We start from the raw sequence: 17500 nt of genomic DNA on the forward strand, positions 1-17500 counted from the left end.
CCATGTCTGTAGAGTTTATTTCGAACCGGTAATGCCCCCGCCTTCGGTAGCAATTCCATGCGAGAGATTTCTAGAAATTATCTATGAGTTTCGGCCCGAAAATTCTTCGGAATAGACCAGCCAGTTGATTTTCATCGACGCACAGAGTTTCCCTGAAAATGTCAAGACTCCACCGACCGCATTGCCTGACTGGTAGAAGACTGTGTGCATCTGACGATACTCAACGTGTCAGGTACCCTGCTACGGTCCATACTTTGGCTAGGAGTGCAGTTCTGTCGAAGAAATGAGCTATAGAAAAGCAAATCTGGCCAACTGCAATCACATCTACCCACTGTCATCGAAACACTTGAGATGTGGCAGCCTTAGCGCATGTCCACACATCATCAGTTATAGTATACCCATTTCTCTCCAAGGACTAACCTTTTTGCCACCTTACCAAATCTTAAACTCAACATTTAGCAGCATTATAGCCTGGAAATGGTCGACAGTATCCCCTTTGTTCGAGTCCTTCCATTACAATGCTACCATTCCTTAGCTCACAGAACTGTGAATTATCTCTTTCTGCTTCCACTTGACGTTGACACCCCGCTCCACTGCCCAGAAGTCCGCAAACTAGTTTTGATAAACATGCATAAAACTCATCGGGCATACCATCCAACGGAGGTAATTCACTCTTTGTACAACCACTTACTGCAATCGGTATCTCATCAGCTTTTATCGGATAATTGCAGTAATCTGCATCTTCCATCGAGAGCCATGCCAGACAGACGAGGTAGGCGGTAAAGTGCACAACCGCCCCGCCCCACCACTCGCCTCAAGTAATTGTTAACTGGATAACTGCAAACATCTGCTTAGAATCGTGAATCATGTGCCTATTCTGAATAGTGACTTTGTTTTCAAGCCGCACTTCCGCCCTTCCATCAACCGACATTCCCTCCGTCCTACTTTAGAGCATGAGCCTTAATCTAACAACACTACCTTCATGTTTCGTGTGAAGAAATGGTTGAAAGTCATTCGCGCCACAAGCAATTCGATCGTGATACCTTTTCTCAGGCGGCGAGCTGGCAGAAACGTTAGCACGCCGGGCGAAATGCTTAGCGGTATTTCGTCTGCCGCTACGTTCTCAGTTCAAATTCCGCCGAGGTCGACTTTGCCTTTCATCCTTTTGGGGTCGATTAAATAAGTACCAGTTACGCACTGGGGTCGATATAATCGACTTAATCCGTTTGTCTGTCCTTGTTCGTCCTCTCTGTTTTTAGCCACTTGTGGGTAGTAAAGAAATAGGTATTTCTTCTGCTGTTATATTCTGAGTTCAAATTCCGCCGAGGTCGACTTTGCCTTTCATCCTTTCGGGATCGATTAAATAAGTACCAGTTACGCACTGGGGTCGATATAATCGACTTAATCCGTTTGTCTGTCCTTATTCGTCCTCTCTGTTTTTAGCCACTTGTGGGTAGTAAAGAAATCGATCGTGATACCTTATCTAATTGCTTCTCTTAAATTGGTCGTTAGCTTTCTCTTCAAACTCTTCAAATCTATTTTTTGCTATCGGCTCTATTCTGATCGTCCTGTTTAGAGATCCTTACCACCGGTTGCTGACGATACACCTGTCAATCACTGCCTAATTAATGCACAAATCCGGCTACTGTTACATTTCAGCTTCTCGTAGCCAGTTACTTGTCATATTTGCTCGACCGTGAAAATCACAAATTTGAGATCAGTATAGTCGACTGGATAAATTCCAGGTATCCTACGCTATCCCTGTGTTCTGATCCAACAAATACTTTATCAAGATATCATTTGGATGAACCCATGCAGTTGGTCCACACACTTGACTGCACATTCAAATAATGCAATCGGTACGTCTAGCAGTTATGATTGGTTGAGCAAGTTTGTGAAGCTCTTATACCTATCTTTCCTATCGGCCATCTTTAAACAATGTCAGCGTGCGTTTAAAATGATTTACTCCAGCCTTGCACAGTGCTGAAGAGTTTTCAAGCACCTGCAGACAGCTGTCTTGCTTCTTTTAGAGTACAGAATACTACTGTGTATAGGTTGCTGCCGTGAAGGCACCAACTTCACTGCACTGCCATTCACATCTAGGACCACCGACATATCATTAAAGTATAGCACCTTCTCATAGAAAAGGAAGTTCTTTTGTGTGTCCTGACAGACTTAAGAACTCATGCAGTTGTTTATAATATCTAAGTCTTTCATTTAATCTTTCCTAAATTCTTCATACCATATTTAGTATTAATATCCTTTATCTTTTGATTTTCGGTTCCGTCCTACGCATTCCTGATCTACAGCACGAAAATAGCGTGGGTAGCACTTAAACGCATTTATTGTCAGTAAATTTTCAGAATTAGTTGCTCAATAAGCAAAATATATTTTAAAAAACACATTAAGACGCTTCTAAACAATCTAAACAATTATACATTATTATTTATAATATATTTGGGTGTTTTTAAAGGCAACAGGGCAAACATTCATATGTATATGTGCATATATGTATATGTACATATATATATATATATATATATATAATATATATATACGCACACACACACACACACACACACACACACACACACATATACACGGGGTGGCGTCGTTCGAAGGCTAAAACAATGCGAACGCATTGTGACCAGCGATGTGTAGCAACATCTGATAGCCTGGTCGGTTGAAAAAAAAAAAAAAAAAAAAATATATATATATATATATATATATATAGATATATATATATATATATATATGTATATAGACATATGTGTGTGTGTACAGAGAGGGAGAGGGAGGGAGGGAGGGAGGGAGGGAGAGATACTCCTACACTCACATATATGTGCGGAGGAACACTCCCACGCACAGGCATATGGTTGATAATGTTTGTGTTGTGTGTCTTTGTGCGCGCGCATGAGTGTGCGTGTCAGCGTGCGCGTGTACTTGCTGAGTGAATGGGGGGTTGTTTCCTCAGCGTTCAATATTTGCATTATTTATTTAATCTATATATTTGTCTACCTATATATGTAATACTTTACATTGTGTGTGTGTGTATGTGTAAATTATTGGATATATTCACCGTGTAGGAGGCTGTGTAGAAAAGGCAATAGAGGAAACGATAGAAATTGCTAATAAGTAGATTTTTCTCTTTCTGTGTGCGTATGTGTGTGTATGTGTGTGTGTGTGTGTGTGTGGTGTGTGTGTGTGTGCGTGTTTGTGCCTGTTTGTATGTGTGTGTTTGTATGTATGTATGTATGTGTGTGTATATCGATTATTTTTTACTTCTTTCAGTCATTCGACTGCGGTCATGCTGGAGCACGGCCTTCAAGGGGGTTTTAACCGAACCAATCAACTCCACTACTTATAGTGTCTACTTCTCATTCTCGCGCTTTCTTTTGCCGAAGCGCTAAGTTAAGGGACGGGATTAAAAACACATACACTCACGTCACAAAATTATAATATAAATATATATGCATATATACACACATACATATACATACCTACATATATATGTATATATATCTATCTATATATATATATATATATATATATATATATATATATAATATATATATATATTAAAAAGGAGATGTGGAACACGAGTTGTGATATATAAAAAAAAGGAAATGAAGAAAATGCTGACAAAATAATTTAAGTAAGGGAGAGTGTATTTAATTAGGTGAAAGTTATTTTTACCGGTTGCGCATTTGTTATGCTTATCAAAAGATATTTTGAGTTCCTTTCTGATTGATTTTTTTTCTCTTTTCAGATTTTCTCTTATCAGATTTTTTTCTCTTATATATATATATATTATATTATATATATATATATAATATATATATATATATATATATATATATATATATATATATATATATATATATAATATATATATATACAGTCATATATGAGTATAGGACGTCAAAAAACGTGAACAAAATGAGAAACGAGAACATAAAAAACAAAAGCACGAAAAACGAACTTTTTCTCGAACAACGAAACAAATAGAGAACCGAGACAGGCAACATAAAGAGCATTCCCTTCATCAGTTGTCCCCTGTTTTATGTTGCCTGTCTCGTTTCTCTATTCGTTTCTCTCGTTGTTCAGAAAAAAAAGTTCGTTTGCCATGCTTTTGTTTTTATGTCCCCGTTTCTCATTTTGTTCACGTTTTTTTTGACGTCCTATACCCGTATATGCATGAATATATACATATATATGTAGGCATGTACATGTACGTGTATATATATGCATATATATATATATATATATATATATATATATATATATATATATATATATATATATTATTTATATCATTATATGATCGAACGCCACGCATCCGTTTCCAAGTAAGTTTTATCTCTCTATCTATCTATATATTTATCTATCTATATATATACATACATACATGCACACACACCCATACATACATACATACATACATACATACATACATACATACATACATACATACATACATACATGCATGCATACATACATACATACATACATACATACATACATACATACATACATACATACATGCATACATACATACATACATTCAGAGTGTTAAACACTTTGGGTATGCAAATTAGGGACGCCGTCATAGAGTAACTGCTGCATTTGTTGAGTATATTAACAGTTTGGCTGCTTGTTTCTCTCGAAACTGTCAGAATGATGTAGACACCTCCTATGAGAACTCAATAAGGTTCGAAAATCGATTAAGGTTACTCATAATACACGTCTGCAAAATTCTCTCAGAAGGCATTGGTCGGCTCGAATCTATGGTGCAAGATATTTGCCCACGGTGCCTCACAGTGGGGCTGAACCCGAAAATCCGTGGTTCCAAAACGAACTTCTGTGCCACACATTATGTATGTATGTATGTATTAATTAACTAATTAATTAACTAATATAATGAGTGTGGAGGTCTGTGTATATTTGTGTATGTGTGATTTAATTTGAATTGTATTTGTGCATCTGCATTAAGAACTCATTTACCTTCGCTTTATAAATAATCACTGTAGATAAACTGATGTGTTTGTAGAACGGACAGCCCAACTCGACTAGTTTCTTTTAAATGTTGACGGCTTAACCTCGTTCTATTGTTTGGGAGCACTCCGTCGGTTACGACGACGAGGGTTCCGGTTGATCCGATCAACGGAACAGTCTGCTCGTGAAATTAACGTGTAAGTGTCTGAGCACTCCACAGACACGTGTACCCATAACGTAGTTCTCGGGGATATTCAGCGTGACACAGAGAGTGACAAGGCCGGCCCTTTGAAATACAGGTACAACAGAAACAGGAAGTAAGAGTGAGAGAAAGTTGTGGTGAAAGAGTACAGCAGGGATCACCACCATCCCTGTCGGAGCCTCGTGGAGCTTTAGGAGTTTTCGCTCAATAAACACTCACAACGCCCGGTCTGGGAAACGAAACCGCGATCCTGCGACCGCGAGTCCGCTGCCCTAACCACTGGGCCATTGCGCCTCCACTCGTTCTATTGTACAGAATGAGGAAACAGCAAACAGACACTGATGAAAACTGTTCTCAGATTTATTTAACAGTGATATATGTGGAGTAAGTAACCACAACGTCTATTTACACAGATAAGTTATATGCTATTTTTTCTTTTTATTAACGGACACAAATTTGCAGTCACGCATTTATATATACGGAGAAACAACGAAATCTGTAGTAATCTGTACTATCTGCTACCAAGCATGGCTGTGTGGTAAGAATTTTCTTCCCTATCTCATGGTTCCGGATTCAGTGGACGGAAATTGAAAGCCCGTCTTATATATACAGTAAATAATAAAGACCCCTTTCGATTATGAATGACCATGGGATTGCGCCTAGAAAGTTACACAAGTCTGGACAAGATTGTTTATGGAAGACCAGCAGGCCCCCGTGCATATCACCAGTCTCTCCTCTCCACACCACCGATGCACCAAAGCACAGGCAAAAGCCGATATAACTTAGCAGCAGTGAGGTCAAACTTATTTCTACAGCTCAGGGAACTAAACCAACGTGAAATAAAGTGCCTTGTTCAAGAACACAACACACAGCCTGGTCGGAGAAACGAACACTACATCATGATTAAAAGCCCGACGCTCTAACCACTGAGCCACGCGCCTTCATATGTGTGTGTGAGTCTGTTTGTCTGTCTTCCCACCGCTTGTCAAACAGTTGTGGTTTGTTTACGACTATGTAACTTAGTGGTTCAGCACAAGCAACCGCTAGAATAAGTATCAGATTTAAAAGTAAGTGCTGGGGTGGATTTGTTCGACTAATACCTTACAGCTGGTACCCCAGCATGGCCATAGTCCAATGACTGAAACAAGTAAAAGATAAAAGATATCTCAAGCTGTTGTTCGATATATTGAAAGGCTTGACTGTGCATATATTTATGTGAATCTATTGTAAATATTTGGCTGCGAGCGGGAAGACTTTAAGTGACCCAAGGCTCTTCGTGCATCGAGGAGAATTTTACATTCGATCATTGATTAAATATGATGAAAACAGGAAGGGTTGACAGCAATGGAATCTCAATTAATTAAAATTGGAATTATGCATACTGTAAAAGGAAAACAACAGTAACAAAAGCGTTAATATTAAATTAAGCTGATTTTGGCAAGCACCGTGACATCTTCGGGCAAGTTTCGGTACTTTTAGACCTGCTAGGCGAAACATAACTTCTACTGTCTGTTAGACAATTACGCGCACACACACACACACACACATACACATACGCACACATGCACGCATGCACACACGGACACACACATACGCACGCGCACATAAACACAACAAAGATACAATGTTCCATTCTAGGTATACAGATAGCGAAGACAATATCACACTTTAAACTTGAGAAAATTCTTGCATATTTTTACTGTTCCGCTTACAGATTGTATTTGCATCATGCGAGTTAGCTGATTGACTTCATTTCCTGAAAACCCAAGCTTATCCAGACTATCGGTTAGGTATTTACTCCTAAAATCAAGTGCGCTAATTATTAATGGTATAGGCGTAGGAGTGGCTGTGTGGTAAGTAGCTTGCTTACCAACCACATGGTTCCGGGTTCAGTCCCAATGAGTGGCACCTTGTGCAAGTGTTTTCTACTATAGCCTCGGGCCGACAAAAGCCTTGTGAGTGGATTTGGTAGACGGAAACTGAAAGAAGCCTGTCGTATATATGTATATGTGTGTGTGTGTGTGTGTGTGTGTGTGTGTGTGTGTGTGTGAGTGTGTGTATGTTTGTGTGTCTGTATTTGTCCCCACAACATCGCTTGACCGATGCTGGTGTGTTTACGTCCCCGTAACTTAGCGGTTCGGCAAAAGAGGCCGATAGAATAAGTACTAGGCTTACAAAGAATAAGTCCTGGGGTCGATTTGCTCGATTAGAGGTGGTGCTCCCGCATGGCCACAGTCAAATGACTGAAACGACTAAAGGAGTATGTAATTTTTTTCCGAATATAGACACTGGGGGTTTCGAAGAGTTTATTTTCGCACATCCGTTTGAATGAAGAAGCAAGAGAAAGAGTAGCCAAATCCTACATCAAAGTTTATTCTTTATTCTTTATAAGGATTAACGATAAACTGAGAGTAACAACGGAGCAAAATTTGATTTATCTTATTTTTTATTACTTTTTATTTTATTTTATTTTATTTTATTTTATTTTATTTTATTTATTCCTGTTCACATCTTAGTCATCTGCAAAGGTTAAAAATTCATGCAGGAAAGTGTTTCTAGAAGACTGATGTTCTGGAATGTAAAGAATGGGTATAATGTTTAGAGTGGGACCTGGATGGTGTCACAGTGTGTATAACAAACAGGAAAGAAAGGATGAGTTTCAATTCAATTCGATTCAATTTTTATTGGCTCAAAAAGCAAAAGCAAGGCCATGTAGGGGGACAGGGAGTTATGTACAGGGAGGGTGGTCATACAAAAGAGTTCAGGCCATTTCTGGTCAAGAGAGACTTTGAACCGAGCGGTCGTCGGCATCTTCACTGTCTCGTCCGGCAGCTTATTCCACGGATCCGCAACCCGGACGGAGAAAGCCCCTCTCCTTCGATTGAGATGAAATCGTCGTAGATAGAGCTTTTCGGAGTGACCCCGCAGCCCACGCCTTGGAGCAGAAGTGAAGGACAGCTCTTTCGAGAGGTTACACTTTCCGCTTATGATGTTGTGAGCGAGAATGAGATCACCACGGATGATGTTAAAAGCTAGTTGGAAAGAGTAAAGACTGATGTAGTAGCAGTGGAAAAGACGGGATAATGAGACAGGGAGTTGATGATGATTACTTTCGAATTTTATTTCATTTTATGTAACAATTGTTATATACAGTTGATAACTTCACAAGCTCTGTGGTATGCTGTATTCTTCAAATGGAGAATTTATTGCCCAATTTACTCAATCAGAGGGTTTATGTATCAGTCGCAAAAATGGCAAAACAGATATTGTAAATATTTCGTTTTTGGATTTGGCTTGCAAGATTCTTTATGTGAGTTCGTGTGTTGAAGCATATTCTGTTGTGTCCGGGGAGAGTCATTTTCTTTTTGTGCCTTATAGTCAAGACTATTGAAAAGGTTGCAAGATGCAACGAAAATTTTTAGGAAAATAAAAATAAGAAATAAGTAAAAAATTTTACCGGTGAGTATGTTAAATTAAAAGGCACAAAAAGAAAATGACTCTCCCCAGACACAACAGATATTGTAAAATTATGCTGAAAACATCTTCGAATGTTAAAGTTAGAAGCTATTTTATTGGAATATTATAATTTAGTCCTATAACTTTTGGGTGGTTATTATTATATTTTGATATATATTTAGTGCATATTTAAATTATTACACACAGGCACACATACATACATACACATTCTCTCTCTCTCTCTTTCTCTCTGTCACATACACACACACATACATACACACACACATCGTATACTCGTCAATTGAAGCTTTCTTCATCCTATTTCTTTCTTTTTCCCTGTGCATCCTTTTTATATTCAACACGCTTTCACTTCTTCCTCTCCTTCTTCTTCTTCTTCTTCTTCTTCTTCTTCTTCTTCTTCTTCTTCTTCTCTTCTTCTCCTTCTTCTTCTCCTTCTTCTTCTCCTTCTTCTCTTCTTCTTTCTTCTTCTTCTTCTCTTCTTCTTCTTCTTCTTCTTCGACTGCTTCTCTTTCTTCTTCTTCTTCTTCTTCTTCTCTTCTTCTTCTCCTCCTCCTCCTACTCCTCCTCCTTGTTGTTGTTGTTGTTCTTCTTCTTCTTCTCCTCCTCCTTCTTCTTCTTCTTCTTCTCCTCCTCCTCCTCCTCCCCTTCTTCTTCTCCTCCTCCTCCTCCTCCTCCTCCTTCTTCTTCTTCTTCTTCTTCTTCTTCCTAAATCTCAATAAATGTTTTTGTTAACGTTTCATTTTATTTCTAATAATCATTTTAATTTCTTTCAATAGTTAATTAAATGTTAACGTTTAATACATTGGATAGCATTTAAAAAAAAACTGACGAGAAGAAATTACCCGGTAACGAAGAAGCAATATTCGTCGGTGATACCTGGTTGATCCTGCCAGTAGTCATATGCTTGTCTCAAAGCTTAAGCCATGCAAGTGTAAGTTCATGCCGTAAACGAATGGTGAAACCGCGAATGGCTCAGGAACCGGACCTAATCCTCGGGACCGTATTCTTCCACCGCGAGGAGAGTGGATAACTGTGGCAATTCTAGAGCTAATACATGCAACCGAAGCCGCGATCGCTTCTTCGATTGCTTCTTCGTTACCGGGTAATTTCTTCTCGTCAGTTATTTTTAAATGCTATCCAATGTATTAAACGTTAACATTTAATTAACTATTGAAAGAAATTAAAATGATTATTAGAAATAAAATGAATAATATTCTTTTAATTACATTCGACGAATTTCTTAGATTGTTAATCCTTACTGAATTAACCACGATAGCATTTACTTAACCTTTGCTTTTCTTACCGACTGCGCCATCGTTTTATTTAGTCTCTTGAAGTTTCTATTTTCTGTACCAACCAATATACACGCTTCTATATCTATGTATTTTAATGATTCTTTCATCACTACTTCGACATTTACGGCAAAGATTATGCTCCGCTTATGACGTCAGTGGGATAGAAATATGTCTGGAGTTGTCTCCCGTACTCGAAAAACTAATTAAAGCCACATAATTCATTAATTAATGCTGTTTCTCTTTCTCCTCGCAACATATTCGATCTGACTAGCTTTTTAATGCTTCCTATCTATCTATCTATCTACCTATCTATCTATCTATCTATCTATCTATCGAGCCGTAACACTGCTGAAGAAAGATCTAAACAAGGGAAATGTAATAGATAACTTTAGGCCCATCACTCTGCTTAATGCAGACTTGAAAATTTTGGCCAAGGTGCTAGCCAAGAGGTTGGCGCTTGTCATCGAGAAACTGGTCGACAAGGCGCAAACATGCGCCGTGCCAGGCCGGACCATCCATGACAACCTCCATCTGATGCGCTACATCATAGACAGGGTAGTTAACGAACCTGGCATGGGTGGGGCCCTGATCAACTTGGATCAATCGAAAGCCTTTGATAGGGTAGACCATCGATACTTGGAGGCAGTCCTGAGAGCGGCTGGTTTCGGTCCCGTCTTCCGCGGCTGGATAGCTGCCTTGTACAGAGGCATCCGTTCGGTAATTCGCGTAAATGGACATCTATCGAGACCTTTCGACATTGCACGTTCGGTCCGTCAGGGATGCCCCCTCTCGGCGCTTCTATACGTATTGACTCTTGAGCCACTACTGCGGAAGCTGGCGACTCTAAGGGGCATCCCGCGAGAATTGGGATGCGGGACGAGCGTGTCTGCATACGCGGACGACGTCACCGTCATAGTGTCTAGCCACGAGCACATCGAGCTGGTCGGCGAGACACTGAAAAACTACGAAGCGGTGACAGGAGCGAAAATCAACCGGAAAAGTCAGTGGGCTTGCGACTAGGCACCTGGAGAAGCAAGCCCATGCCGTCCACCAGCGCCTCCGTCGTGGGACGCTGGACCGACGGCCCGGTTGAGTTGCTCGGGGTCTGGTTTGGTCCGGACCTCCAAGTGGAGAAGAACTGGAACGAGATAACGAGTAGGGTGGTCACTCTCGCCCGGCAATGGGCCGAGAGGAAACTGTCCCTAAAAGGTCGAGCGCAGGTGGCGAACACGTACATCGCGTCCGTCATCTACTACCGCCTGACCGTCGTACCTTGTCCCGACCCTACCATCACCAAACTACAACGCATCCTCTTTCGCTTCTTGTGGAAAGGATGCGTCCCGATGGTCAGGCGATCCATTTGCTGTCAACACCCGTTAAAAGGAGGGCTGGGCATGCCGTGGTTGATGATGCGCAGACACGCGCTGAGACTGCGACATCTCTGGCTCTATGTAGACGACGGTGAACAGGTGTGGTCGCCGTTTGTGAGGCACGCTTTCCCGCAGCTCGTCTCCATGACCGAACTGCAGTCGTGGATCAAAAAGAGGCCGAGGAAGGGCGAATGGCACCGCGAGTGTCGCGTTGCTCTCAAGCAACTCTGCCGTCCTGGGTCGACCTTAAGTGACTTCAACACAACCAAAGCATTCTATAGGGGTTTAGTGGAGGGGAGGTACGACGACGAGCTCGGGGCGAACCTGGACGTCGACGAGGAGTACCTGACCCGCCTGTTCGGGACGACTTTCGGGCCAGGGCCCATGGACAACTTCCAGAGATCCCTGGCCTGGCAGTGCTACCGAGAAGCGCTACCCGTTCGGGATAAGCTCTACAGACACGGCTCGAGAAACACGGGGCCGACCTGCCCGAGATGCGGTCAGAGCGACGAAACCGTTCTGCACGCACTCGTTCAGTGTCCAACAATTTCCGACCTGTGGGCTTATGTCGAACAACTGCTGTCACGTGTGGGACGAGTCGGTTTATCAGCTGAGTCTATCGTCAATATTGTCACGCCTCCTTCCTTCAAACGGGAAGGAAGAGCTATTTTCATCATCCTTGTGGCTATGGCGAAAGAATGTATCTGGTGGACGCGTCTGAAAGGATTGGAGACAAACACTTTCCTCTCTGGTCAATCTCTCATCAACTTCTTCAAGTACCACTTGAAAAGGAAATGAGAGTAGAGAGGCAAGTTTTGTCTAGCGAATGTTTTAAAAAAAGATGGGTGAATGTAGCAAGAATGGCACGTATGAATGACGAAGCCACCTTGAGCATAGTCCTATGAACCCAGAAATCGAAAACAGAGAGTTGCTTATTTGCAAAAAAAAAAAAAAAAAAAGAAATATAAAATGTGACTTCATTGACCGAGGTTACCGTGGTCTTTTCCGCAGGCTTTTCTTTCCACGGGTAAACCTCACCTGTCCTCCCCTTTACACTTCATATTGACATTTCTGTGATAACGATCCCTATTGATCATTTTTTTTCCTCCCCCCCCCTTTTTTTTTTTTTTAACCCCCCTTATTTTTGTCCTCTTTCTCTCCTTTTACGATCCCTTTTGATCGAACCTCCCCCTTCCCTTTTTTTTTTTTTTTTTTTTTTCTAATACCTTCAAAAGAAAAGCTCTACCTTGTAATTTGTTCTATCTGTGTGCAGCCCTGTGTGGCTAATAAAGAAACATATCTATCTATCTATCTATCTATCTATCTATCTATCTATCTATCTATCTATCTATCTATCTCTTCCCCCTCTCTCTCTCTCTCTCTCTTTCTTTCTCTCTCTCTCTCTCTCTCTCTCTCGCTATATATATATATAAAGATATTATAGTAAATTAATATATCATGGTATATTAAATACATTATGATGTATCAAAAATACGCACACACACACACACACACACACACACACACACACACACACACACACATACATATATGTATATATATATATCCGAGTTTGGTTAATCTATATATACATAGCAGAAATGTTAGCATACTGGGCGAAATACTTAGCGGTATTTCGTCTGTCTTTACGTTTTGAGTTCAAATTCCGCCGAGGTCGACTTTGCTTTTCATCCTTTTAGGGTCGAAAATTAAGTACCAGTTGCGTACTGGGGTCGATCTAATCGACTGGCCCCCTCCCCCAAAATTTCGGGCCTTGAGCCTAGAGTAGAGAAATATATATACACATATAATTTATATGTGTTTCGTCCAAAGATTGGCCCAGGCCATGTCTAACATATAGCACTACATGATAGGATCTGTTAAGTCATTTTTAAGTCAGGTTTTGTGGTATCATGTCCCATTGAAGTAGGGAGTTGTTGACTTAGTTGTATCCAGGTATAGGTGGCTTGAAGAAATTTGTCCAGATAGCATTTGAAGGTGTATGGCTCGAAGCTCCAGCCTTGGATGAATTCTGAATTTGATGTTAAGGTTGTTTGAGCATTGTTAGTGGCATATTCTCCCCATTGTGCAAATGAAGTGGTGCTCACAACGAAGTTAGAGAGAATAAAGTTTCAATGTTTTAAGGCTGTCCTAACAATCAAAATCAATCATGCCTTTTATTTCATTTTTTTTTTAGCAATTGCTCTCTATGGTGACTCAATTCCCGTAATGTTTTTTTGGTATGGAGAGACCACTGGGGAAAGCAGTGTTCTAGCTGAGGCCGTACAAAGTTAGAGAAGAGGGATATGATGACAGCTTGCTCTCTGGACCGGGAAATTCTTAACATCCAGGAGCTCATCATATAGATCAAAATAGAAAATTAAAATGCAAAACATTTGGCATCATTCGAAAAACATTTTATTTATATAGAGAATATAAACAGATAGAGTCCCTTACAGCTGTTTCTGGAATAGTCAAGCATGTGAATGATGATATTGAGTAAAGATTCCATAAGGTAAGTACTCCGTCATCGGAGAGAGAGAGAGAAGAAAATATAAAAATGAAGAATATCCCAAATCGGGGGATATTAGTACTTTCCAGTTTGTCAAAAAAACGAAGGAAGGATCAGAGTGAAAAGTATATGCATTGGATCGTTCCATGGTCGAATAAATAATAAAGTTAACTGGTACTTATTTTATCGACCTCGAAAGGATGAAAGGCAAAATCGACCTCGGTGGATTTTGAACTCAGAGCGTAATGACAGACGGCCGAAATGCCGCTAAGTATTTTGCCTGGCGTGCTAACGATTCAGCCAGCTCACCGGGTTAAAATCATTTATAATATTGATTTCAAATTTTGGCACAGTGCCAGCAACTTTGGGGGAGAGACAAAGAAAACGGGATTGGTTCAACTAGCTTTACTTTACTCTCATTTCTTCTTCTTCTTCTTCTTCTTCTTCTTCTTCTTCTTCTTCTTCTTCTTCTTCTTCTTCTTTTACTTTTTTTTTCTTCTTCTTCTTCTTCTTCTTCTTCTTCTTCTTCTTCTTCTTCTTCTACTACTACTACTACTACTACTACTACTACTACTACTACTACTACCACTACTACCACTTCATTCTTCTTTTTTCCTTTCCTTCTCTTCTTTGCTTTTCCTCTTCTTCTTGTCCTTCTTCTTCTCCTTCTTCTTCTCTTCTTCTTCTTCTTCTTCTTCTCCTCCTCCTCCTCCTCTTCCTCCTCCTTTCCTTTCCTTGTTCTTTACCTCCCCTTCCTTTTATTTTATGTCGCCTGTTTTGGCTTCTGTCTCTCTCTCTTATTCCTTTATTACTTTCTTCACATCAATGAAATAACGGAAGTAAGACGTCTGTTGCAGAAATTCAATATGTCGTTTTTCTCGACTGAACTTTAAATAGGTCAGGGTTAGATAATTGATTATGAGTTGGGTGTCTTCAACCCTTCAAGCCAATTACGACACTTCGTCTAGACAGAAAACTATCATGTGAATGAAGTAGGATTGCTCATTAAAATGGCCACGAAAAAACTGCGTTGACCTTAAACTAAAACACTTGTTTGACAATCTTAAAACCGAAACATAAGCTTACTTATTACCGTTTAGTATGGCCAGGGTGTTTGGAAATATTCAGTATAACAGCCACTAAAGTTTACTTTCAGCTGCTTTTGTGTTGTTCCTCAAAGCTTCCCAGAGATTTTGTAAGTTTTTTTTGTTAGTAACATGACTAGGTTCCTGAAATTGTAAACGGTCCCTGAGTGAAATGATGTTAACTAAATCAGGATAGAAACAACCACTGTGTATTATATTTTACTCTTTACTCTTTTACTTGTTTCAGTCATTTGACTGTGGCCATGCTGGAGCACCGCCTTTAGTCGAGCAACTCGACTCCAGGACTTATTCTTTTGTAAGCCCAGTACTTATTCTATCGGTCTCTTTTGCCGAACCGCTAAGTAACGGGGACATAAACACACCAGCATCGGTTGTCAAGCAATGCTAGGGGGACAAACACAAGCACACACACGCATATATATATACATATATACGACGGGCTTCTTTCAGTTTCCGTCTACCAAATCCACTCACAAGGCTTTGGTCGGCCCGAGGCTATAGTAGAAGACACTTGCCCAAGGTGCCACGCAGTGGGACTGAACCCGGAACCATGTGGTTGGTAAACAAGCTACTTACCACACAGCCACTCCTGCGCCTAATTTTATTTATTATATTTAATAATTTTGTGTTAACTTCTGATTCTTTCCTTGAACGTTGTAGAGCAGGAAACACTTTTATCCTCGAATAAAACCGGAGAACTTAAATCGATCACCAGTTTGTGTAGTATCTTTCAGCATTTCACCTCTTAATACTTGATGAGAAAATATTGGTAATTTAATTCTATTATTTGTTTTCTATTGTGGGATGGAATAGAAGCACTCCGTCGGTTACGACGACGAGGGTTCCGGTTGATCCGAATCAACGGAACAGCCTGCTCGTGAAATTAACGTGTAAGTGGCTGAGCACTCCACAGACACGTGTACCCTTAACGTAGTTCTCGGGGATATTCAGCGTGACACAGAGAGTGACAAGGCCGGCCCTTTGAAATACAGGTACAACAGAAACAGGAAGTAAGAGTGAGAGAAAGTTGTGGTGAAAGAGTACAGCAGGGATCACCACCATCCCCTGCCGGAGCCTCGTGGAGCTTTAGGTGTTTTCGCTCAATAAACACTCACAACGCCCGGTCTGGGAATCGAAACCGCGATCCTATGACCGCGAGTCCGCTGCCCTAACCACTGGGCCATTGCGCCTCCACATTTCTATTGTATACAGGCAGTAAATGGAATGGGGTTGTTTAACCTTGGAAACATATTTGAATTCAGAGGGCATTTGCAGTGGGACTGATGTCACTAACTTGCCGCGTAAACTTTTTCGAGTCGAAGGGTCCGGGAGGAAAAATATAATCTATGAAAGAAAGGAATTCCATAGAGTTGATGTTCTGGAAAGGAGTGATAGGACTCTTACTCAACACACATATACATGTTTATGTTTACATACATACATACATACATACATACATACATACATACATACATACATACATACATACATACACACATCGACATTGATATTGACTGCCTAAACAGTGGAAGAGAAGAGGGTGCATCTATGTCGTCGCTCAATCTGTTAGTAATAGCTGCCAAATTTTCATCAGTTTAAAACACACAGACTTTAAAAGTTTAAGGACACATTGGGTTATGTAGACTAAGATATACAATGCCTAAAATGGAATGGTCACGGATGGAAAGGTTTTGATCGCTGGTTTGTTCGTTTAGATTAAACTGCAACAGTTACATTAAGAAAAGGATCTAGGGTTTTGACACCGATTCATACATACAGCCTTTCAATGTCGCATAATATCCCATCGACGGCATTTACTTAACAAAGTATAGTCCAAGTATATTCATGAATCAACTCTGCACACATGAGACAAACAACATCACGAGTCAGAAAGGAGCTCTTCGGAAAATATTTCGTGAATGGTGATTAATGACATGAAACCAGGAATACTGCACAGTTCTATCTTAACAAGAATAGCAGATAAAAGGCTTTCTGCTCAGCAGCAAAAAGTCATGCATGACTATGATGCGAGAATAACAATAACATGGTTAACCAAAGTATTCTATTGTGGATCAGACAATCGGTATATTAATTTTCACTTTGAAGGACAGAATTTTTCAATACTAGAACAGGATGTAGGAAAATATCTGATACCTAAAGAAATAGGGGTTGAAATATAATATAATAATACCTCGATATGACACCGACACATATTGTGTCGGATTAACACCGAAGCTATGAGCCACACCATCAGTAGCTGTCTGGAAATGCTGTCACTGTACTATCTGCCTATAAAGTATGATGTAGTGGCCAAAATACTATAGGACGGAATTTGTACAAAGGGTACTTTCGAAGATAAAAATATTGAAGTTAGAGGGATGTAGGGGACATGATCCCCCATAATAAGAAATAATACTGGTCATTATTATTTCTGTCAAAAAGGCGGCGAATTTAGCAAAATCGTTAGCACACTGGGCAAAATGCTTAGCGGTATTTCGTCCGCCGTTACGTTCTGAGTTCAAATTCCGCCGAGGTCGACCTTG

At 40.3% G+C, this 17500-nt stretch overlaps 1 long non-coding RNA gene across 1 annotated transcript; it reads left to right on the top strand.

Moving 5' to 3' along the window:
* The first annotated feature begins 356 nt into the window (after positions 1-356).
* Positions 357-9749, top strand: LOC118766167. The gene is made up of 3 exons (XR_005002077.1): positions 357-371; positions 7905-7909; positions 9529-9749. It is a non-coding gene; the product is annotated as an uncharacterized LOC118766167 (long non-coding RNA).
* The last annotated feature ends 7751 nt before the right edge of the window (positions 9750-17500 follow it).

This window comes from Octopus sinensis, linkage group LG1 (genome assembly GCF_006345805.1).
Source record: "Octopus sinensis linkage group LG1, ASM634580v1, whole genome shotgun sequence".
NCBI lineage: Eukaryota > Metazoa > Mollusca > Cephalopoda > Octopoda > Octopodidae > Octopus > Octopus sinensis.